Genomic DNA, 24,897 nt, shown 5'->3' on the forward strand with positions numbered 1-24,897 from the left:
TTGTAAATGTTTGTTAGATAAAGCATGTGTGCAGCAAGCTTATCTGTGGTTGCATCTTTCCTCCTGGGATTTATGTACACATTTATGAGGACAAGGGGTGTGTGTAGGTGTTTGGGCCAGTCATTCATGCGTAGAGCCAAAAAGCATGGTTCGTCCACGTGGAGTTGTGTAATCTCGGCTGCCAGGTGCTGCTTTTCTCAGCTGGTTTTTCTAAATTCCTTATATCCAATTAGTGATATATTAACTAACTGTATACCTTTTATGTCAAAAGCTCCTAGATAGTGTACAACAGTGGGATCCTCGACCTGTCTGTAAACCACCTATATTCCAGGAGCAGATGGTTAGGCCATCCCGTTCAGAGACAAATGGCAGGTCCGCTATTCAGGCTTTGCAATTTGCAGCCTAAGATAGAAATTTGGGCAGCCAGTCTCAGTTGTTTTGGGGTTCGCCTTTTGTTATTATTCTTCGCAGCTCAAAGAGCCCTTCTTTTCTAGTTTCTTGAGCTATCACATTGGATTGTCCAGGTGCACCTTTGAAGTGGCCCGTAAAGGGGTATTCCCTAGTTGTCCCTCTTAGTACGGACACAGTTGTGGCTGTGTTCTTGTCATAGCGCTGCTCCTCTGATAGCATGTGAGGATATCTGTCCCCCTGGTAAGCTATTCCTTCTATGCCCTAGGCTTTCAGTAGTTTTTACCACTCTAAAACCTGGACGGGAAGTTCTGAGGTGGCAGAGGTGACAAGGGTGGGGTCCGATTGCTGTGGCTCGCTTGCCGGTAGGAATTTGATGATAAGGCTATTGTCTGATACTACATGGTCTAGATCTGGTAGCGCCTTTATTAGTTTTTAAAATACTTCCGCGATTTGAAATATCCTCTGGACCCCTAGGTTTAAATTCAGGAATCCATAGAAACCACAGCACACACATACACACAACCACACACACAACCGCAACAAAAAAGTTTATGAAAAATGTACTCTTTTAAAAATTCTGATTCCACCAGAATCCGAGTCCTCCACAACACCCTGTTCTTTTGGCTGTCAGCTGTGAAAAGGAGACCAATGTTGCCCCCATTTTTATTATTCTGTATCCCACGGTTCAAGACTGGGGTGCTTTTTTAACTTGTCTCTAGTTCATTGCGAATCTTACCGTTACTAATTCAAATTGTGTTAGCTTTGGCTTATTTGCAATGCAAACTTTATCTCTATAAGTTGCTGTAACAAGCTGCAAGTCCACTACGGAAGCCCATTCATTTGCTAATTGTTTTCCACATAAGGTTGCAAGACCATAAAGACCATAAAGTGGAGTATTCAGCATTTTGAATAGTTTCTTGTTTTTAGATGTTACTCTCTCCTGCGCACCCCACTCCTGTACTAAGGTCACGAGTGACCTGGCACCCGCTTTTCAGAAGTTCTTGCATCCACCCAAGTCTGGCCTGGCACTGGTGCGTTCCAGCCTGGCACACACCGGGTGATGATCTCCGCACCTCCTTCTAGACCCCAGCTCACTACTGTTTGCAGTCTGTCACTCACCCCTCAGGCCTGGCAGTCACTCCTCACACCTGGCACTCACCCTTTCCCTCTCTGGCACTCAACATTGACTCTCCGTGACACTCAACTGTCAACTCCCTGACACTAACCCATGTCCCTCCTGTCATTCACCACTCGCCCCCTTGGCACTCACCCTTCACCTCCTTGGCACAAGCCCTACATCCCCCTGGCCTGGCAGCTACCCTTCACCCCTTGCACTCACCCTTCCCCTCCCTGGCACTCACCGTCCCCCTCCCTGGCACTCACCCTTGACCCTCCTGACTCTTACGTCTCATCTCCCTGGCACTCACTCCTCACCTCTCTGGGACTCACCCTTCACCCCCATGGCCTGACAGTCACCCTTGTCCCTCTTGGCATTCACTCCTCATCTCCTTGCCACTCACCCTTGACCCTCCTGCCCCTAGCTCGGTTTCCCCCAAGAACAAAAAACAACAAACATTGACATAGCCAATAGGTCTCGCCTTTGGGACCTTATAAGTGTTTAGCCACGCAACAGTTGATGTTGTTGCACCAAGGATATTGTGCTGCATAACAAAATACTTAGAAGGTCCCAAAAGCAAGACCTATTGGCTATGCCAATGCTTGTTGTCATTTGGGACAATGCGTGAGTTTCATTTTGATTTAGACTCCGCATGTGCGTCATATCCCTCTATGCACTCGGAGCTATTCTTTTGCCCGATAGATGTTCCTATGATGCCTTCTTTTGCATCCACAGTCTCTGGGTGATCGGTTCATCCGGCCAGTTCCTCCTGGTTGTCTAACCGACTACCATCATTTTTCCCACATGCAAAATTGGAAAAATCTGCAGAGTTCTAAAGTTTGCTCCTCAGCTATGCCTGACTCGAGAATGTGTAATTTTTTGGGCACAAATTCCTGTCTACCAATGTTAGTAGCTACGGTCTTCCATCAAAACCCATGGGTGGTTGCATGGGAACACCCATATACCACCTATGGTATGCCCCTTTATGGCAAAGTAAAGCAAAACGCTGATTTAGGCAACTTCCCAATGCAAATCAGGGTATGTCTTGAAAAGTAATCCCACTGGAATTCTCTACAGAAGGTTTACGTCACTTTTGTGATGCAAACCCTATGTAAAGTGTTAGTAAATTTGGACCCTGGTTTCTAGACCACATCATTCCACCAATGTGTCCCCTTTTCAGGTATCTAAACAGCAGCTAAATCATGTCCTATGTCAATCAGTTGGTCATTTGTGAGGCTTTAGCCAGCAGCACGTTTGTACCGGGACTTGTAGGGCCATATTTATAATGAAGAAAATTAAACTACAAGAACTAAAAAGTAAAAGATTTTGCCCCTCTATGTCCTCTAAAAATCTTACTCTGAGGGGCGTGGCCAGGATGGCGGTCAGATAAGATGTGTCTCCATGTCTGTCCGAATCTGCCGAAATATAGCATCATCATAGCTCCTTCCCACGGGTTATCGCTGATAGAGAGACCCGCTGGTCCGACCCGGACCGGGTTGAAGGGCTGCGTCGCGCTGTCGCCGACTGCTACGGAGGGAAGCGCGGCCTAAACGTGTGGCATGAAAGAGCGGAGCAGACCACCGGAGCTCCAAGACCCGAGTTGCGAATCGGCGAGATCGGCCTCCTGCTACAAGCTGTATGACCCTGTGGCGGGCCCAAGGGCCCTCGGCAACGTAGAGGGGACCGGAGGAGATCGCTGCACATGCCCTGGTAGGTGCTGCACGTGATAGCAGCGGAAGCCTAGAGAAGCGGCACCCGGAGTAGGCCTCGGATGAGCAGTGCCCAAGATGGCGGTGTGACACGGGGCGCAGAAGGCCCAACGCGGACTAGACAAAGGCTGTCTACTGCCCAAGGAAGGAGACTTCATCCCTGGCAGCGTGCACAACGTCGGGGTGGACGGGCCGGGTCAGGACCACACATCGAAGCCTGTTGCGGAGCCCTGCACTAGCGGATTCCCCCACGTACACACCGGCAAAGGAAGGGCACACTTGAGGGGTCCCGCGACCCCACGCAGGGGATATTAGACGACGGGGCCTGCGTTGGAGGGCGTATGCGCACGAACCTAACCCCCCGCTCTAGAGCCAAAAGGGAACGTTCATCCAGGGGTCAGGAGAGGAATCAAGACTTAATAGAGGAACCGATGGGCCTTCCCCCGCCTGCACCTCACAAGCAGACAGAAAACAGAGTCAGTGCCAACAAGTGATCCTGCATGGACTGCGGGCACTGGAGGGAGCTGCCTGCCTCACCCAGGCTACGGGCTTAGTCATGCGGGGCTCTGACTCGGCCTGGTTCAGGGTGCTTCCCCCAGCTGAGGTCTAGCATTGCCCCGATCACCGTAAAGAGTGAGACCTGACACGCCTTCAGTGAGGCAGGCAAGACAAGGCACAGATGGGCAAAACGGCGATCCATGCACATGAGTAAACAAGTTTAGAGACTGCAACCAGAGTTCTCGGGGATCGACGCTGAGCCTAGAAGCCAAGCCGTGCAGAATATCCATTGGGAAACCTGATATCAGGCAAAGCCAGCAGGTAGCAGCCACTTTTGGGGTGGTGTAAGCTGCAGAGACACACTCCCAGGGCCGAGAAGAGACCCACGGGGTGGCGGAACATTGCCTCTGACAACAGCTTATGAAGGGACCCGGTGAAGCAGAGAGGAGTAGTCTGATTATTAAGACCACCACATCAGCTCATTCTTCCTTCAACGGAGATGAAATAAGGGAAATATGCTATGGCTGCAGCTTGGATGCAAAAGGAGCGTTCCGTGAAGGAAATGCTGATAAAACAGTCCGGGCTACGTAGCCCCACTGGGGCAGCCCATAACAAAGAAGGGCAGCAGGAGGGAGCTGAGGGCACGGATGGCCTTGCCACAAAATCATTTATGACCTCGCTGTTCACATCCCTCAGAGAAGACCTGCAAGAAATGAAAGGGCAACTATCGGCCGACCTGAAGGAGGTTAGGCGGGATCTGGAGGAGGTGGATGTCCACGTAGCGGCCTCGGAAGAGCGACACACTAGCAGAGACAAAGAGATCGAAATGATGCAGCAAGAAATCATCCGGCGGAGGGAGTAGATTATTGCACTACAAGCCCAAACTGAAGACCTGGAAAATCGCTCCAGAAGAAATAATGTCTGCATCAGAGGAGTGCCGAATCATGCAGAAGAAGAGGAAATACAGTCCTACATCCTTGCCCTCTTCCATCATGTTCTAGGCAATGAACATTCCGCTGAAATTCAGATTGATCGAGTGCACCGCGTAGGCCCCCCATGAGCTAGCAAAGCAACCCAAGCGGCTATACTAGCGTGTGCGCACGACTTTCAAGTCAAAGAATTGATCATTCGCCGTGCAAGAGACACCCATTCAGTACAATTCCAAGGATATTCGCCAACCTTCTTCCAGGATCTGTCAATGACCACGCTATATAAAAGGAGGGAATTCTGAGTAGTCATGAACCACCTCAGGGAGCAAGGGATCGCTTATGGGAACTAGTTTTGAATGACATAGACAAAGCATTTGACACCACACGTCCACGCTTCCCAGCATAAACCATCTTGGGATTGCTGAATCCTCTGACTTTCCCCATGCACTCCCTAAAGGGTAGACATATCACACTGGCTCTACTAGTAGCACACCAAGTAATCCTGGCCCAATGGGGCACCAAGAATATCCCAGATCACACTGCATGACTACATAAACTATGGATAACACTTGCAATGGAATACATGTCCTTAGTGGTGGATGACAAGGGGGAGACTTATGCATAGCTTTGGGCCCCCTTCCTTTGGATCCTCTCCACAGAATTACGTGAGATCACATGCCCCAAATACTTTCAAACACTGCGACTACTCCTAGATCGCGGGATGGAGTCCATACCAGCACTACAGGCAGAAACTGCAGAATAGCATGTATTTTAATTGGCCCACATTTTTCACATGGCTTAGGCGACTGGTGCAGGGATCGGTGGGAGGGAGGGTGGGGTGGTCTGAGTTTTGGTCCTTTATTATCCTAGGTTGTATTGTTTTGATTCCATAAAAACTCTTCCTCCTGCTTCTAATGAGATTCTTCTGACTATGACAAGCTGATCCACATTGAATTTTCAGTAAAACTTGTTGAACTGCACTACTACTTTGGTATGCCCCTGCTGAAAGATAGTAATTATTAGTGAAAGGGAAGGTAAAATTAGGTTTCTTTCGAATTCACCTAATGAGTCGCATTAAAGATTGTTCTTTATTCCCTTCTACCGTGTACCCCACTGCCAGTATCTGTTACATGGGTTCTGTCCTTTCTCCCATAGTACCCATGACCCTCTTCATAGGAGTCTGTTCCATCAAGGGCATGCACTCTAGTGCAATTAACTTTTTTTTTGTTTTACAAAACATTTGACTTTACCTCCCAGCTGCTTTAACCATTCAAAATGCCTTTTCCTATATATGTGTGTCTCTGAAGTGTCTATCCGTAACAAATGAAATTCCCACATTCAGTGGGATGCTCACCTGATTGGATTGACAATTCCACCCTCCCGCAATTTGCCAGCATGTTTCGATCACAAAGGAATACTACTCTCGGCTTGGAAATAATAACTATCATACCCAGTATCTGTATCCTTCAATGCGGGCACACAGCTCTCCTCGGAGTACTGACTTCAAAAATCCACTGTCTACATGCCTCTTTTTCTGTTGCATTTGAGGGAGTTCTTCAGCTTAGTACTACTCTCCATTGGCGGGTTCACAATTTTCCATGTTCCCACTACTCACCAATATTTTTCTCCATCTCCAGCCATATCTCCAAATGTCTACCAATCTCCCTCCTTCCATCCTTTCCTCCCCCTTTCTCATCATCTTTCCCTACATTCTAGCATCTCTCCCCAAACATCCTGGTATTAACTAGCCAACCTCTCTCGCCCTTCACCACATGCTCAAATCTCTCCCATAACTACCCAATATTAACTTACCAGCCTCTGTACCCCAGCACTTCCTCTACCTCACCTACCCTCCACCTATAGATAGCTGCCCACTCAGTGCATATCGCCCTTCTACACCACCCATGATGGACCCTTCCCCCTTTTCCCTCCTCATTGTCTTTTCCACTGGTATACCTGAGTCCCAAGCCGAACTTGAAAGTTCAACGCAAGCCTACCACCGATACACCATTCTGACTCACTAGCGAAATGCGTGGCCGTACTCAAAAGTTCAGCACAAGCTGTCCTCTTTATCCTATCTGAGAATTAAAATCAATGTTTTAACACAAGCTTTCTCTTTGCTAAGCGATTAACTTGCAAACCACAAATGTTGTTCACAACAGCATAAACAACCTTCTATTGATAACAGTCCACAGAGACTCTGCATTCCCAGACACAACTATTCCTCTAGACCCAATTGGGTGTATTCCTTCCTCAATTAAGAAAGACCAATACACTCTTGTTGAAAGCTACAAAAATCCTAAATCCACCAAGAAGCAGCCATACAGCCTACCACCATTATCATGAGCTGCAGAGCCCCCCTATAGACCACCTAAAATCACATTAATCTTATCCAAGTGCCCATCTCAAACCCCCGAACACTCTGTGCCTCAATTCACCAGCTATTCCCTCAGATGCATGTTTCAGAATTATTTTAACCTGGATATCATGTTTCTGTCTCAAATCTGGCTTATTGATGCTACAAACGATATACTGGATGTTCTTCTGCCTCCACTCTACTCCATTCTTCACTGCGACCGAGAATACAGGGAGGGTGGGGCTTAGGGGTCATTCACAAAAACTTGTTAAATTACAGGTTCCTTCCCTTAAACCACTGTAACACTTTCCAGTGCCTGTCCCTGGAAATCTCGTCCTACACTGCTGCCAGTTTCGGAGTGAATTGTGTACATCGCCCTCTTGAGCGAATTTAACACTTTTGTCGCAGAACGCAAGGAGTTCATCACATCCTAATTAATTATCTAAGAAAACTTCAATCTTCACTTGGGTACCAAAGGCATCAAATCAATGGACACCTTATTCTTCTTTCTCCGGGACAGTGATGATTTACCACATTGCCAGAAACCAACACACTGCAAGGGCTCCACACTGGATCTTATCAAATACAAAGTTTCTCATCCAACAGCCAATAATCCCACTTAGGTTGGTCAGACCACCTTCTAATCACCTTCAAAGTGACCTTTACCTTCCCTAAAATCTCTGGTCAACCAAAGAAGGAAAAAGTCTGTTATAGAGACACAAGATACATCCATATTGAGGCCATTGCAAAAAATGATCACCCGAATCGTGCCTCTTGTATTCCAAAACTTCAATGCTGCTACAGACAAATTAAATAACAGCATGGAAAGCTTGATATTGAATTTGCACCTCTCAAGAACAAGCGTAGCGGACTTAAATCTTCTTTAACTTGGTTCTCAAAAGACCTTTATGAGGAAAAGAAGTACCCCAGAAAACTTGAGAAAAAAACGGAGACAATCACCCTCTTTACTGAGTCTGGTTGGGCTGGGAATCACAAGAAAAAGCCACAAAGACCACAACTTCAGATCAAGTCAAGAAGTATCTGATCGCTACTGGACGGAGCATAGAATAGACATTAACTTCAATTCGGAGTATTTAAGCAGGCAAGCAACCTGCATCTAAAACCACACCCATGTTCTCTAAGGCCATACTCACTGACGTTGCGGCGTTTATAACAAAAATGTAGAGGTCAAAGGCATTTACCTGCCTTCCAACTCTGACAATATAGCTGAGGATAATTTAACTTACGGAGCACAGCACTCCTAGGGGCAGATTTGGGAAAAAGTCATGCAGCGCAAGTCACCTTGCTGCGCTGCTTGAGAGGGAAAGGGCAGGAATGCGCGGTATTTAAGGCAGCGTGGCACATTTCTGCCTTTTTCTCTGCCTTGGCGCCCTTTTGGCTACCTACCCCCACTGCAGGCATCCTTGCACCATGATACAAGGGTGCCTGTGTTGCATGCAATATTGTTTGTGTGCAGGACTCAACACCTTCCTGGACAAAGACAATCCTGAGAGGTAAATTCCTCTTTCTATCTGCAGCACACATGGAAAGAGGAGGCAGCAAAGAGAAATAAAGATAGTTCTCCTTGTTACACCTCTCTGGGAAGGCATATCTTTTTGGCGCATTCCAATGTTTGCCAGTTCTGGTAAATCAGGGATTGTATCAAAAACCATGGGAGTTGCGTGGCCCATGAAATGCCTCGCTAGAGCAGTGCAGGGAAACTCAGCAATTTGTGCTGCTTTGCTTCACTCCAGATGTATGGAGCCACTCAAGACCACGTGTGTTGCAAGAGTGACGCAACTCCACTTGTAAATATACCTCCTGGTCTTTTTTCGCCCCAGTGTCAGAGTCTGTATTACTCCACACCATAACGAAGGTGTAGACATCAAACCACCTTTCTGAACTTATCCCTGGTTCTATCAATAAAGATCTCGCTAACCATCTCCTTCGGACCACCCTGGTCTAAAAGTTGTCCAAATCTTTCCTTTGTTAAAAGATGATCGCAGGATACGGATAACCTAAATAATGTCTGCCTAGTCTCCATTCTTCCCTTCTTGGGTAAGGTGATAGAAATCTGCAAATAGTCTCAATTGTCATCTCACACCCATGCAAATGCCCTCCTAGACCCTCTCTAATCTTGCTTCAGAAAGGGTTACAGCACTGAGATTGCAATTCTGCAGATCACTGATGACGCACTTTGCATCCTTGACACTAAAAACTCATGTCTTCTTGTTCAGATTGATCTCTTGACGGTCTGTTATACAGTCAACCACAATGCTTTGATCAGCATCCCGAGGAATCGAATGGGCATTGGAGGGATACTTCTTCACTAGTTTACCTCCTATCTGACGAACCATTCACAAGTAGTGAAAATTGAGAGCTTTATCTCAGCAACAACTGGTTCCATAAGGCCCGATCCAATCACCAACCCTATTCAACCTGTCTTGACCCACTTTGTGGAACCCTTAGGAACTCTGGGATCCTCTCTTCACCTGTATGCTGACGATATCCAGATCTACCTGAAGGGCTCAACACCAGACATTACCCTTCTCTCAAACACCTTGGCAATAATTCAAACGTGGATGTCGTCTCACCACCTTAAACTCAACCCTGAAAAAACAGAATTGCTTCTTAATCCCCGAAGGAATCCTACCTACCTGTACAATTATGGATAGATTCCCCCTCTGCCCTGGGTTGCCAAACAACTATTGTTCAGAATGGCAAGTTGCTTGGCTTCATCCTTGACAGTCAGTTCAACCTCCAAAGTCAAATTGCAGTAATGGCCAAGAGCACGTGGTTCAAACTAATTCTGTTGTGGGGATCAGGCAGCTTACTTCAGAACAAGATTAAAAAGAAGTTATTCAATCATTGGTTCTCTCAAGACTTGACCACAGGAACCCACTCCTCTCAGGCAATTCCAAAGAACACTTAGCATTTGCTCAGAGCAATTCTATATGCTGCAGCCCGTTTTGTTACTGGACACAAGACATTTGCTCACATCAAACCCATCCTTTTACTCCTCCAATGTCTCTCTCTTTAGGTAAGAGTTGAATTTAAAGCTGCCTGCAGCACACACAAGGTCCTGCATTCCTCTTCGCCCATCTACCTAACAGGCAAATTGAACATCTCCACTGCAAAATAGGATTAAAGAAACACACAATCCCTTCTCCTTGAGCCTCCAACCTTCAATCAAGAATGACACATGAACCAATCATTCTCGGTAGCACTATAAGAATCTGAAGATCCCTTCCTCTGATGATCCATGTGATTCCAGGCCATGCTACCTTCAAAAAGAAAGAAGTTGGGGCATATTATCGAGAATGGCGTTAACAATTATCGCCGGTTTAGCGTCAGAAAACTGCAGCTAATGCGGCGATAATGGGCTTGATAATATGCCCTTGAGACTTTTAATAGAAGTCCATGTTCTGGTGTGAACATGGGCTTCTATTGAAATTCTTCAGGGCATATCATCAAGCCCATTATCGCCGATTTAGCAGCAGTTTTCTGCCGCTAACTGGGAGATAATTGTAACACCGTTCTTGATAATATGCCCCTAAGACTCTTCTTTGAAAGATATGTGGGCTAAATCTGTGTTCTCCCACACTCTCTCAAATGTCTGTTTTTCACCTTTCTTGTGCTATATCTCAAATAGATTCTTGCTAAGCAGTCTTATGCCCTTGGCCAATCTTCGCATTATATAAAATAACTAAAATAAATGCATAAAATAAAAAAGTTTTTTTTTATCCAGCTACCTTTTTGCCTAGGACTTTTGGATTCTCCTGTTCTTTCTGCTTCTTGTCATTTTCCAGATTTTAATTGTAAGGGCATGTCAGTCTCATGAGTATTTTTATTCACCATAGTAGAATGGCTTCTCATTTTTTATTGCTGTGACATAACTTGCCCTTTAAGGGTTTCATGTCAGCCCTCTCAGTTTGAAGAGAGTGATTCTGGCAACCAGTGTGTTGCACTTCTTAAAAAACATACTTGCTCTGGGATCACAGTACCATATTTTCACCTAGTGTATATTTTATGCCAGCCTGCTATTCCCCTGAGACTTTTTAAGGCTCGGGCCTGCCGTACACTGCGCATGCAGTGTCGCGCAGCGAGAGTCCTTTTCCCAGGGATTTGAAAATGGACCTGGAAATTCCACGCAGTTCGTGCGTGTTATTTCCAAGGCCCATTTTCATTGACCTTCGCGTGCGTGCTGTTTTGTAACAGAACACGCACTAGGCCATGGGCGGTCGCGTAGCTCCGCCCATGGCCTATTGGTGTCTGTTACGCGCACCAGAAGCCATATGTTTTGAATTATCGCGGCTTAACAGCCGCGATAATTCAAAACATATGCTCGCAGTGGCGCGGGCACACCACTCGCTGGCTTTTTATTTTTATTTTACATTGTTTTGGGACCTTTGTTCGTCTACCTGCCCTCTTGAGTCAGCGACAGACTAACGGGGTGCCCCCTGTGGTGGGCAGTTCCACCTGACTAAAGCGCCTCGCAAAGGGACAAAAACGCTACAAAAACTTACAAACGGATTTCCGAATGGAGAAGTGTTGGGGGTCGCTTTCCAACAGGACCTGTCATGGCTCGCTGGAGGAGAAGAAAGGGCAACTTATTCCCAACGGAGGCGGGCACGATGCCGACATGTGTGCCAACGGGTCTGCCAAGCTGCCCGGGGGGTACCCCCCGCCGGGGCTGCGGGAGACCGCGGCCGAGCGCGCCACCTGGACCCGGCAGATGGACTTCACCATGTCCTGCGTGGGCTTCGCCGTGGGCCAGGACAACGTTTGGCGCTTCCCGTACCTGTGTTACAAGAACGGCGGAGGTAGGTGTCCGCCCCGGGCGCGTGTAGGCCTTTCTGTCATACTTGTGCCATTTGCAGCACTTTCTTCTCTGTTGTAGGTGCGTAGTGTCACAGCACTGCAAGCAACTCCCTGTGTATGTGTTATCAACGCGACAAAATGAAACGTGACCCTTCTTAAGTCACAGAGATCTCAGCAGCAGGTAGTGAACCCAAGGAGCTGTCTAACTCTCTTCAGTACCCTTATTAAGTGTTTCCCCTTTACTAAACGCCTGTGCCATACGTACTGCGCGTCCTGCCTTCTGATTGGATGCTTGGTTCACCTACTTACACATAGCCCTGCTAACAATGGGGGGGCCTGCCCCATCCCCAGCAGCCGGGGACAGAGGGGCAGTGTTTCATGGAGTCGCCTCTCTCTCTCTCTGGTCACGGCTCCTCGGAGCTGTCTCGCACCCTCTGCTCTTCTTCACATCCCTGCTTTAAACCGTGCACACCCCGCTGCCACGTGTGCAGGGGGCACCCTGTACCCCTCTCTCACCCGGGTCCAGGCGATGGCGTCACGTCCAAGCCCTGATCTCAGTATTCTAGGGACGTGGGAGGGTCTCACGCCCTGCTTACACGCACGCCTTGGGTGGTTGAAGCCCCCTGAGCCCCTCCACACGTGCCCCCCTTCTTTTGCATTGTGCCACTGGAGGCAAAATGTAATCATTGTATAGTACTGGTGCACTTGCATAGCGCCTCGTACTCTGGGAGCGCAACAAAGCACTATCCTTTTACCGATTCCTGGGCGCCCTTTTGGAAGTGTGTGCCTTGGACAGAGCTGGGGGCGGTAAGCGCTAGATGGGAAACGGGGTCTTCTGTCCATGCGGTTCGAAGTCCTGCTCCAAACATTGTGGCGCGTGCTGGCAGCCAGAGAGAGACAGGTTTGGGACCAATCAGATCAGTGAATGAGGGAGGTGTGGCTCTAATGCATGCTGCTAGCTTTATCTACTTCAGAAGGATGAAAGGCAGAGCCCACTTACAGTTCTGTATACAGTTGTGCTCTCGCTACTACAAAAAGTATCACAAACAGTACAATCACTGATACGTATTCAAGGAGACAGAAGCAGATTCTTTGGTGTGTACAAAATGTAGCAAAACGTTGGTTTATTCTCTCCGGATTCAAGTCATGTGAAGCAAAGCCGACACGTGTTTTGTCGTGTACAGTTGAGTCAACACGACTCTTCAGGGCTTGAAAATAAGTATATTCGTGATGCTTATCAATAGGTCTGGGCAATTATCCATATGTTGGACGTTACTTCTCGGAGAGAGACACAATTCTAATGCGGCTATCCAGAAACGGTCTGTTCCTTTATGATAGTCCCATGAAAGAAGGCTTACACAATGGTAGTCTGCCTATCGAGTGTCACACTTCTCTGTGTATGTACACCCTTAGTCCTGGTGTGTCAGGAGGTGGCCGGGAGGGGATCCGTTGTTTTTCTCTTTTACTAAGGACTCGTCAGAGACTGGTGCGTCTCACGACAGGCGGTGCGCTTAGTCCTGGTGTGTCAGGAGGTAGCCGGGAGGGGATCCGTTACTTTTCTCTTTGTCTAAGGACTCGTTGGAGACTGGTGCGTCTCACAACAGGCGGTGCGCTGTTGCTCTGGATCCCTCCTCCTGTAGTTCCCGGTCGCCGTCTCTCAGTACGGGACTATCATAAAGGAACAGACCGTTTCTGGATAGCCGCATTAGAATTGTGTCTCTCTCCGAGAAGTAACGTCCAACATATGGATAATTGCCCAGACCTATTGATAAGCATCACGAATATACTTATTTTCAAGCCCTGAAGAGTCGTGTTGACTCAACTGTACACGACGAAACACGTGTCGGCTTTGCTTCACATGACTTGAATCCGGAGAGAATAAACCAACGTTTTGCTACATTTTGTACACACCAAAGAATCTGCTTCTGTCTCCTTGAATACGTATCAGTGATTGTACTGTTTGTGATACTTTTTGTAGTAGCGAGAGCACAACTGTATATTTCTGTTTAGTCCCTTGACTATTTTAGACGGTTAAGGGTGTTTTTCCGCCTGCTCTTCACGCACTACATGTCTACTTGTCAATCTATACTCTGTAACGTCTGAACCGAGGCAGTGCGCCTGAGTGATCTGATTTTCTAAAAACCCCACTAAAGTGTCACTTACAGTTCTGTAGCAGACTCTCTTAAAAAGCGTTTGTAAATTTGTTTTTCTCACTATAGTTCCCTTACTTCTTGGTTGGTTTACTCAGTACATTAGTCTGTATCACAGTAGCGATGTGGCACCTGGGGGTTTTAGTGTGCTTTATAAAACAATATCATATCACGTCATTTTTGGGAATGACGTGGAAACCTGCAGGTTAAAAAAATATCCCTACAGATGATTAGTTCCTGGGGCGGCTGTGTGACTAACATTGGGGTCTCTGAGCAGCTGGTGACAGAGATGTTCCAGTGGCCGAAGTGAGGAGCTTTCCAGCTCTGTTTCTGCCCGAGCAGGCGTGGGTTAATTTGTACACAGATAGTTGGGATGTTATAACCTACATTCCTAAAGTGCACATTCGCCACGACGGGTATCTTGGCCTGAATAACACACACCTACTTTTTTATTGTCAAAATCTAAAAATGTAGGATTCCTCCTTCTCATTGTTCATTATAACTGTTGTTTCTCCCCCGTAAAGTCCGAAGAGCCAATCTAAGTGAAACCTAGCAGAGGGACAATAAATCACTTTAGATTGGTTTCCTCTAAATATCCTGCCGGAGCCCGTTGGAGTTACCTTGGCGCAGATTTTAGACCAATAGTTGAGAGGCGGCGTTAATTTATCCAAATGTTGGTTGACTGATTTACAGGTTCTGAAGGTGTGCCGCATTTTGCAACAAATTACGAGTTTAGTTCCATTGTACTTTCCTTTTCTCGGTGTTTTTCTCATGCCTGCTGCACGCTCTTACGGGCAGTATATCACGCTTATTGCTGTTTTGCGTCGTGTTCTACATTATTTGTGCGGAACACCGTGTAACCGTGTCTCTATGAAAAGTACAGTAATTTACAGCCTTCCTCACAGGTGCAGAGAGCACTGTTTGCAGAAGGGTTCTCACAGAGACTGCATGAGACCTCAATCCCGCGAAACACCAAATTCACGTGGGCAGAAGACGATAGGTGAAGCCCCCTCAACCACTGCCCCAGTACTCAAATCATACAGCTTCCTAAAGTCTGCCCCTTGCCCCAACAGTTAATGAGGTTTTCACCTACTTAATTTGAATATAATGTACTTGTGTATGGGAAAGTCACACAGTGAACACCTCTTCGGTGTGTTATTAATGCAATGCAGATGTATTTCTATGCATTAATGATGCTACTATGGGGAGATTCTAAAGGCTGTTTGGCCCTGCTAGTGAGAAGGTGCTGCTGCCATGCTAGTCAGAGCTCCTTTTTTGTATCTTGTAAATACCAATAAAAATATGTATAAAAAAAAAAAAAACTATAGCCTGGCCCGTTGTATGCAAGTCGAAGTCCTCTGGGATGTACGACGTTACACCCATGCTTTTACCACACATGCTGTTACAACGCAGGTTTTACTACGCATACCATTACAACGCATTACACTTAGGGGTGCTGGATAGTGAATAGTTTAATTTACTATTCCAACTCCAGTCCCCGTGGACACTAGGGAAGGTGCTGGATAGTAAATTAAACTTATTCCTTATCCTAGAGCGCCCCCCAGTGTAATGCGTTGTAATGGTTTTCGTTGTAAAACCTCCGTTGTAACAGCACTGCGTGGTAAAAGTTGCGTTGTAAAGGATGTTTCCCAGTCCTCTGTAATAATTCGGAATCTGCCTGTTTACAATTATTGCAGCCCAGCATGGTGAGCTGTATCTTCTATTATGGGGGCGCGCATTTCTTTTTTCTGCAGTTGCCTTGTGTTCTCTCCCTCCTGTTTACTCGTTCCTCATTGCATCTCCTGCCTCTATCACTGACTGTCTTGCTTTGCAACCATCTCCCATTCCACGGGCCCTATCCGTCTGGCTTTCTTCCCGTCGCCAGTCCCTCTGCTCCTGTTTGGCTCAGTTTGTTTCTGTCCCCTCCCTCTGCCACGGCTCTGGCTCCTTATTTTCTACCACTTTTCCGTGCACTTACTTCATAATGACTTTTTCCCAAACCGCATGCCTTTTCCATGTTCATTTCATACTTTGACCTTTTGTTTTTAATCCCCTTTCGTGTTTTACCTCTTTCTTTCGCTCATTTTTCACCACTTTTTTATTTTTATTTTCTCCTTGAGTGACTGCAGAGTGAGAGTGACTGCATAGTGACTGCAGAGTGACTGCAGAGTGAGAGTGACTGCAGAGTGACTGCAGAGTGAGAGTGACTGCAGAGTGAGAGTGACTGCATGAGTGACAGCAGAGTGAGAGTGACAGCAGAGTGAGAGTGACTGCAGAGTGAGAGTGACTGCATGAGTGACAGCAGAGTGAGCGTGACAGCAGAGTGAGAGTGACTGCAGAGTGAGAGTGACTGCATGAGTGACAGCAGAGTGAGAGTGACTGCAGAGTGAGAGTGACAGCATGAGTGACTGCAGAGTGAGAGTGACAGCATGAGTGACTGCAGAGTGAGAGTGACAGCAGAGTGAGAGTGACAGTAGAGTGAGTGTTCCAGAGAGAGCAGGGTATGCTTGTGCGCTTACACGGTGCACTGACGCACAGGAGCTATAACAAAGAACAGCTGAACACGTGTCTTGGGAGCTTCATGGAGGCAGCCGGCCCTCTGTAAGGGGAGCAGCAAGGAGAGGACGTCCCAACCAGTCAAGCGCAACTACTTACAGCCTACTGTACGATTACAACACAGGCCAAAGGGCAGAGCTAGGTCTTTTCGCATTACGTAGGGTGAGCAGTGTGTGAGTGTGTAGGGTGAGCAGTGTGTGAGTGTACAGGGTGAACAGTGTGTGAGCATGCAGGGTGAGCAGTGTGTGAGTAGGCAGGGTTAACAGTGTGTGAGCGTGCAGGGTGAACATTGTGGGAGTGTGTAGGGTGAGCCGTGTGTGAATGTGCAGGGTGAACATTGTGTGAGTGTGTAGGGTGAACAGTGTGTGTGTGTCGGGTGAGCAGTGTGTGTGTGCGCAGGGTGAGCAGTGTGAGAGTGTGTAGGGTGAGCAGTGTGTGTGTGTGTAGGGTGAGCAGTGTGTGAATGTGCAGGGTGAACATTGTGTGTGTGCAGGGTGAACAGTGTGTGAGTGCAGGGTGAGAAGTGTGTGAGTGTGCATGGTGAGCAGTGTGTGAGTGTGTAGGGTGAGCAGTGTGTGAGTGTGTAGGAGCAGTGTGTGAGTGTGCAGGGTACGAAAACCCGAACTAAGTCCACCACACACACACACATAACACCACACACATAAGACAACACACATAAGACCACACACACACCACACACACACACCACCACACACACACACTCTCACACCACACTCTCACCACCACACACTCACCACCACTCACCACCACACATTCACCACCACACACGCACCACCACACACGCAACCACACACATAACCACACACACACACCACAAGCCGTCAGTGCACGCTTTCACCGGGCACAAACACCACCAGCCATCAGTGCACGCTTTCACCGGGCACAAACACCACCAGCTGTCAGTGCACGCTTTCACCGGGCACAAACACCACCAGCCGTCAGTGCAGGCTTCCACCAGGCACACACCACCATACGTCAGTGCACGCTTTCACCAAACACACACACACCACCAGCCATCAGTGCACACTTTCACCAGGCACACACAACACCAGCCATCAGTGCACACTTTCACCAGGCACACACAACACCAGCCGTCAGTGCACGCTTTCACCAGGCACACACCACCAGCCATCAGTGCACGCTTTCACCAGGCACACACATACCAGCCATCTGTGCATGCTTTTACCAGGCACACACACCACCAGCCGTCAGTCCACGCTTCCCCCAGGCACACACACTAGCAGCCATCAGTGCACAATTTCTACAGGCACACATACCACCAGCCATCAGTGCACATATCAATTGTTAACACATCCACAATTAACTATTGTAGCAATCGCAGTATGGTGCACTTTACTTTTAAACATATTCATCTAAAGCGCAGCATGCCACCATTGCTACAATTCCAATCCAATCCACATAGTTCCACTACACACCACATGCATACACCCCATAACACATGGCTAAAAGACATTACCATTTACAATGCCATTAGCTCTAACTCAAATAAATCCGAGACCTATTGAATTTCCAATGCTTGTTTCCTATGTCTGGGTTTTTGCTCCCAAGATACCGTATGGCCATCCACTTCTGTTTCTTCTTCTACTATGAATTCCATAGTCACTTACAAAGGGATACACAGAGGCAGAGGGAAGCAGCAGGCTTTTCCTCTGTGGATCAATGGACCATTGACTAGCTTGAGACCTGTGCTTGTCAGGGCTAGATCCAAATAGCATTGGGGACGCCGCAGATGCAGTTGGGGTCGCTTTAAGCAAAATTACATTTGATTGACTTCAGTAGGCCACAGTTTTCTAAAGTATTGATGGTTATGTTCCCTTTGCTGGATGAGAGCTTCTGCGTGGATACTCAGGAACATATTTATCAAGAGTTTGCATCGCGTTTGCACCTCACAATGTGGGGCATGCGTGACGCCAATCCTAAAATGCGATTTATCATGCTATGTAAAGCCACTTTGCGTTGCCCTGAGTGGCTTGATAAATTATGTTACTCTGCCCAAGGAAGGCTTTCCCACACAACTCCCATGAATTTTGACGCATTCACAGATTTACTATTGCTAGTAGACCTGGGAATGCTCCAAAATGCCTTCCCAGGTGAGGCATAACGTGGAGAAATATCTCCTCGTTACTTCCTCTTTCTATGTGTGCTGCATTCTGCAGCTCACATAGATAAAGAAATATGCCTAAGGGGATTGTTTATGTGCAGGAGGGTTCCTCCGTACTGCACAAAAACAATTCTGCATGCAACACAGGCACTCTTGCACCATGGTGCAAGGGTGCCTGTGTTGGCAACTCATTTTGCACCAGTGTTGGGGAAAGGACAGGTAATAAATACGGTGCCCTTTCCCTGTAATATAGAGAAGCAAGGTGACTTTTTAATAAATATGGCCCTGTGCCCACTGACAGTGAATTTACAAAGTTCGAAAATCTGATCAATTTTGACATCCCCAAAGAGGAAGCTGATTACGGAAGATCATGCACAGCTTCCCGAATGCACACTACAAAAACCTATTGCATTCCAACACTGGTTACTCACCAAGGAACACCGGTCTTCCCAATTTCCACTTTTCTACAGATCTATTATTTGTTCTTTTAAGGATGTTTGTACCTACGAGGGCGAAAGCAAGAGCTTTTTACTTCCTAACCAAAAACCACCTTTAGATCCCTTACAATCAGCCAATTGCATTTCGAAGTTGGATGTTATAGTGAAGCTCATGAGTGAATGATGAACCCATTCCGCACCTTAGATTTGAACATGTGATTCTCACCAATGCAGTCTGGGTTCACGCGTCGACACAGGACTGAAACTGGATCGATAATGGTGAGGGTTTATCTGAACATTATTGCATTAGTCCACTCCACTGCTTTCATTGCTTTTGATCATTCTACCCTGCTGCATTACTTAAAAAATGTAAGCCCAAACCCCTTCATAAGCATTTATTTTGTTTTCCTTCTTTCTAATTCAGAGGATATATGAAGTTAAGTTTTGGGTTTTTCTTTATTCCTAATCTTGTTTGACTTGTGGGGTGGCCGGTGGTGTTAAATTGCTACAAAACTCCTCTTTTTAAGACCATTGCAGCCTTTTATCTACTTTGATTCCTCAGACAGATTGTATGTTAGACTGATCAAATGTCTTGTCCATATTAGCTTCTGGATGAGGAGAGAATTACTCCAACTCAAAGTTTCCAAGACTGCTCGGCTCCAAGGAAGAACTTGACATTCACCTAGAGACTCTTCTGCTTAGCTTTTGGTGATAAATAATCTTTAATCCACCCACTGTCTTCTTTCAGACACTGGTATAAGTATGACATTTCCAAATCAGTGGATAGCTGCGTGTGGGACATGCAAGTGAGAAAAAACATGCTGCGTTTTCTAACCATTAAAGACTGAAGCATGTTGGTAGTTCGTGCTTAATTCGTCTCAGTGGTTGCAGGTGGTGGGCACCGGCACTCATTTTGGGGACCAGATATATGTTTCATCATCAGACTTTGACCCATATCAAGAGAGAGAGACAGAGAAAAGAGGAAAAGGAAGCTAGGAAAACAGTGGCAAAGGAAGAAAGAAAGGATGAAAAAGAACCCACAGAGTGAAATAGAGAAAGCAAGTGCAGGACGGTGGAGCAAGAAACCGGCATGAGCGAGAATCGAGACTAGATAGTCTTGGCATACAGCAATCTGAATATTTGGCAGCAATGGGTTCCTAAGAAAAGGTTTGGACACTGCACTTTTTAGTTTTCAATTATTTTTCAAAATATTCACTGCTTGCAGGTGCTATGGGCACAGGTTGTTTATTTTCTTCATAGGCTGCCATTCCCATCAGCCGCGGTCCGTGCAGGTAACAGCGGTGGGGCTGGTGGGGGGATTTCAGGGGACGATGCAGAGGGAAAAATAATAATTTATTTATTTTTGCCTTGCATCGTCCCTCGAAATCCGCCCCCATTGCTGTTCCCTGCACTGACCGCGGCTGATTCCCACTAGCCAAATGCACCACCTGCAGCTGGCTCCAAAGTCTGCTGCTGAGCCAATGGCATGGGCATTAAGCATAACTCTGACGGCTGTAGGGCCTTACATTTATTGCCAGTTACTGATGGGAATAAATTAAATGTGTCTTGTTTAAAATTTTAAGTAGCTTTATCTTCTTGGATCAGTTTATCAGCAGATGAAAATACAAAAATAAATCTGCACTTTATGAAGCATAGATCCAAGAATGTGTCTGTACGGTCCAGCAATGCATCCTTTTAAATTGACTGTTTATTTGAAACTCACTACTCCTGCTCCTTTGGTAGTATTTATCTCTAGGCTCATTTTGCAAACAGTTGGGGCGATATGTAGAAACAAATGTTGGAGCGCGGTGTAACGCCAAATTTGGCAACGCCCTGCTCCGACATTTTTAAAATACAGGGATGTGCCGTATTTACAAAAATGCGGCACATGCACCCCTTGCATTTCCCCTAGCACTAAAAAAAGCTGCCTAGCTCCAGTGCAGACACGCTTGCGCCATGTTGCAAGGATGCCTGAGCTGCAGTGGCAAATGTTTCTGGTGGAAAGGGACTCCTTCCTGCACATAAACAATCTTTAAAGGCGATTTGCTGTTTAGCACACATAGAAAGAGCAAAATACGAGGAGAAATGAGTAATTTCTCCTCGTATCGCCATCCTGAAACCAGGTTTTACCTGGCCTTATTTTTTGGTGCTGCCCCATCCTTGTAAATATGGGGCAGCGTCAAAAAGCAATGGGTGTTGCGGCGGAACGTCCTCTGTAACACTCATTGCCCACTCCTTTACCGCAGAGGACCGCTGTGGAAAGGGGCATATTTACAAGGTTAACTCTAAGAGACATTGAGTGGCTTAGCGCCACCCTGTAAATATGGGGTATGGAGCAGCATCACCGGAGCGTCAGAAAAAGTGATTCTCTGGTGGTGTAAATATGCCCCTAGGTGTCCCTACTTTTCTAAATGTCCTCCCTCTGCCTCTGTCTGGCACTCGCAAGCAGTACCTTGACACATTAAGATTTGTTAAGTGCACTAGACAAGTAAACTCACTCAGACGTATGCTTTCACTGCAGCCCTTGACATAATGCAGCTGAGGCTTACTCGTTTCATGAAAGAAACATGCATTGGCAAAGCTAATAGGTCTGGCGTGGGATATCAACCTTTGGGCGTTGTCAGTGCATGATTTGTTTTGTCATGGTTTTTGCTAAACTTTATTTTTGGGGAAGCTGCTGAGCCCTCATCAATATAAAAAAATAAAAGTATTGGCCAAAAGCAAAAAATATTTATGGTCGTAAAAAGCACACACTGCCATATTAGTCCTGGCACTTAAAGGAACTACTTGGCGTTTGGATGTGTTTCTTGTGAAAGGGCAGAATGTGGTTACTCACACTAAAGTTAGCAAGTGGCTGAAGTGGAATGACTCACTGCCTCCTGCTGTATGGTGTAGTGGGCAAAAGGTAAATGTGAATGACACAAGAACAGACCAATGAATGAAGAGGGCTGTCTGAAACCTTCTCTTAGCAAGCATATTATGCATATAACTTTAGGAAAACCAAACGTTCTTGGCTAATACCAGTCCTAAATAGTGGCATCAACGGAAGCTAATGCTCTGGAAAGAAAAGGAAAGATGCTCTTGTCAAATGTGGAAGTAAATCCTTCACTTGAATCACACATTCACCTAGAGCGGATTTTTGTTTTCATTAAAAGTATAGCCCTTATATTTATCCATAAAATAGGCTTTATGCTTAACAGAAAACATGATCTGTGGGAATGCCAATAACAACTACGGTATTTTGGGATTTGGTCTCTAGATGAACAGTTTTCTTCTAACATTATGTAAGCATTATTAACATTATAGAGCTGTACGTGGGACCTAATTTGATGATTCTGCCCAAATTGATGATGTCTGCTTTACCTGAAAAGTGGTCATCGGCATGATCTCCTTAAAGTAAAGACTTAATTGCGCCACATAATACAAAGTGAGACTTACTGAGTGTGTTTGAAAGTAGTCAATCAATCAGAAAGGAGAACGGACACTTGTAGCTACATAACCATTGGTTATAGTGGATCACCCTCATAAACGCTGTGATGTTAATTGCGGTGTATATCTATTCTCCACCCCACGTTCAGCGTTATGGCATAGTCATCGGGTGTCCAATTACGTGCTATATGCCAGCCTTATCCAAGGCAACCTCTGGTCTGGGTAGCAGTGTCTAGAGATTGAGTAGCCAGCCTTATCCAAGGCAACCTCTGGTCCGGGTAGCAGTGTCTAGAGATTTGTGTTTGAAAGTACCCCTCGTACAAGAACCAATCCATGTGCACAACTGGCTCAAATCCATCACGTTATTCATCCCCAAATTAAATGGTATTTCCCTGCGCAGTGTGCAGGGTATACCCAAAGCCGTGAGCTGCTCACTGTCTGAGAGCTTTCACAAGCATGACCTGCTTTGTCTTGCTTTGGAGGAACTTGTGTTCCCCCCTGGATGCTTCATTGAGTGTGTTATTTTCTCTTTTATTTTAATGATCTAGCAAATGAGTGAGAATGTTTACTAAGCCCACCCAACAATCTGAGCACGTGCACACAGACAATTGAACCATTATAGTGGGTGATATTGTGTCTACTTATACCATTACCCTCATTTTACTGAAACCCACACCTATGGTACACTGTTGATGCCATGGGAAATACCGTGGATTAGGGGTCTAAGGGGACAGATTATAGACCACTAGGGGTATGTTCCCAATAACAATCTCAATACCTAATTATACCCCTATAGTCTCTTAACATGTGTATATGTGCAAGAAGGTGCCTCTCTCAAGACCAATCTATTGCAAAGAACATTAAATTAAATTAACTTGGGAAGACATCCCTTAAGGATAAGAACCCTCACTCACCCGAAGGTGACATGCTTCATCATATGGGTCCTCCTTACCAATGTTGAAAACCTAGTCAACACTGGAAGCTGCTACTTCGGAGTTTAAAGAAGGAGCTTAGAGATGTTTTGTAGGAGAAGGATGATAATCCCATAGGAGACATGTAGGGTGTAGTGAGGTATGCAGCGCTGTGTTGAAGGGTGAATAAGTGAGTATAAAACTGGCTAAGTAGAATCACTACACAACTTTATTACTGTGTTCTACCTGTCAGGGTTAAAAAAGGAACAGCACAGTGGTATGGATATAAACCACTGTCACTTGATGGTCGACATGTTTCAGCCTATAGATCTATCTCAAAGTATCTTCGGCTTTCTTCAGGACCAGAATATTATGTGTATATGCTACTGCAATGAATTGAAAAAATCATAATGTTAAGAAATAAAGTATTATACAACACCGGTATTCCTGCGTATATTTTGTCTGTCAGGTCATACCCAGGTATCTGTAGATATGCAAAATAGAGAGGGAGAAAGAGAGAGAGAGACACACAAAGCTTGCTGAATTATCACATGTAATATAATGCATACTGTACTTTTGTATTGCATGTTTTATGCTAAAACCATAGTCATACAAGGAGTAGACTTACCCTTAATTGTAGGAGAGTCCTGCCTCACCTCTACCTGGCTGACTGCTCTGGAGGGAGGCCCCGCTCTACGGGAAATAACATCAGTGTCTAATGAAAGTACACTATTCTCTATTCTCAGAAACATAGCAGCTCTCTTGAACAAGAGAGTAAACAAACCCAGAGTGTAACAAGATACTGTGACTTAGTAACTTAGAGTAATCACAGGTAAACTGTAAAATATAAACATTATAAGGAGCCAAGTGCCTGAATAAATGTGGCTTTTTAAAAATATATATGAGACATAAGGTAAGCTACCTTATTGAATGTAACTTTAGTTGGGAGGGATTTCCATATTAGATTAAGATAGCATTCAAGTGATCTATAAAAGGTGTAATTCCCCACAACACACACACAGACTTGATGTCTTACCTGTCCGTCGGTACCTCGATGCCCGAAAGAGCTCGCCCCGGGAGGTACCGATCGGACGGTAGACATGCTGAATTTATGGTTACTCACATTAATTAGTCACAGCCGTGCTCGGGAATGGGGGCCTCAAAAAGGGAGTCTCAAGGGGCGCCTGTTTCCCCATAGCGCATGTAGCAGAGAGCAGTGCTCAAACCTTGCACAAACACGGACGCGCATGCGGTTCGCTATAACCCGGCGCATGCGCAATGGCATGCGAGAAGGGTTTTGCTATACTGACGCGCATGCGCCGAAACGGTTCTGCGTGTCAGCACGCGAGGGCTTCTTGAAGTTTTCGGAGGTGTACAGTCAACCTCGAAAAATGGAATGATTTCCTTTAATATCAATGACATAATGAAAG

General features: G+C 46.1%; 1 long non-coding RNA gene across 1 annotated transcript in view; it reads right to left on the reverse strand.

Annotated features, from left to right (window-relative positions):
- The window catches only part of LOC144767296 (uncharacterized), a 67,978-nt gene extending 43,292 nt beyond the window's left edge, over positions 1–24,686 (reverse strand). The window contains exons 1-3 of the long non-coding RNA XR_013598138.1: positions 24,591–24,686; positions 24,096–24,160; positions 19,122–19,193 (exon numbers count right to left, since the gene is read on the reverse strand). This is a non-coding gene — a long non-coding RNA (uncharacterized LOC144767296). The remainder of the gene's footprint in view (positions 1–19,121; positions 19,194–24,095; positions 24,161–24,590) is intronic.
- Positions 24,687–24,897: the final 211 nt, after the last annotated feature.

This window comes from Lissotriton helveticus, chromosome 7, assembly GCF_964261635.1.
Source record: "Lissotriton helveticus chromosome 7, aLisHel1.1, whole genome shotgun sequence".
NCBI classification, from domain to species: domain Eukaryota; kingdom Metazoa; phylum Chordata; class Amphibia; order Caudata; family Salamandridae; genus Lissotriton; species Lissotriton helveticus.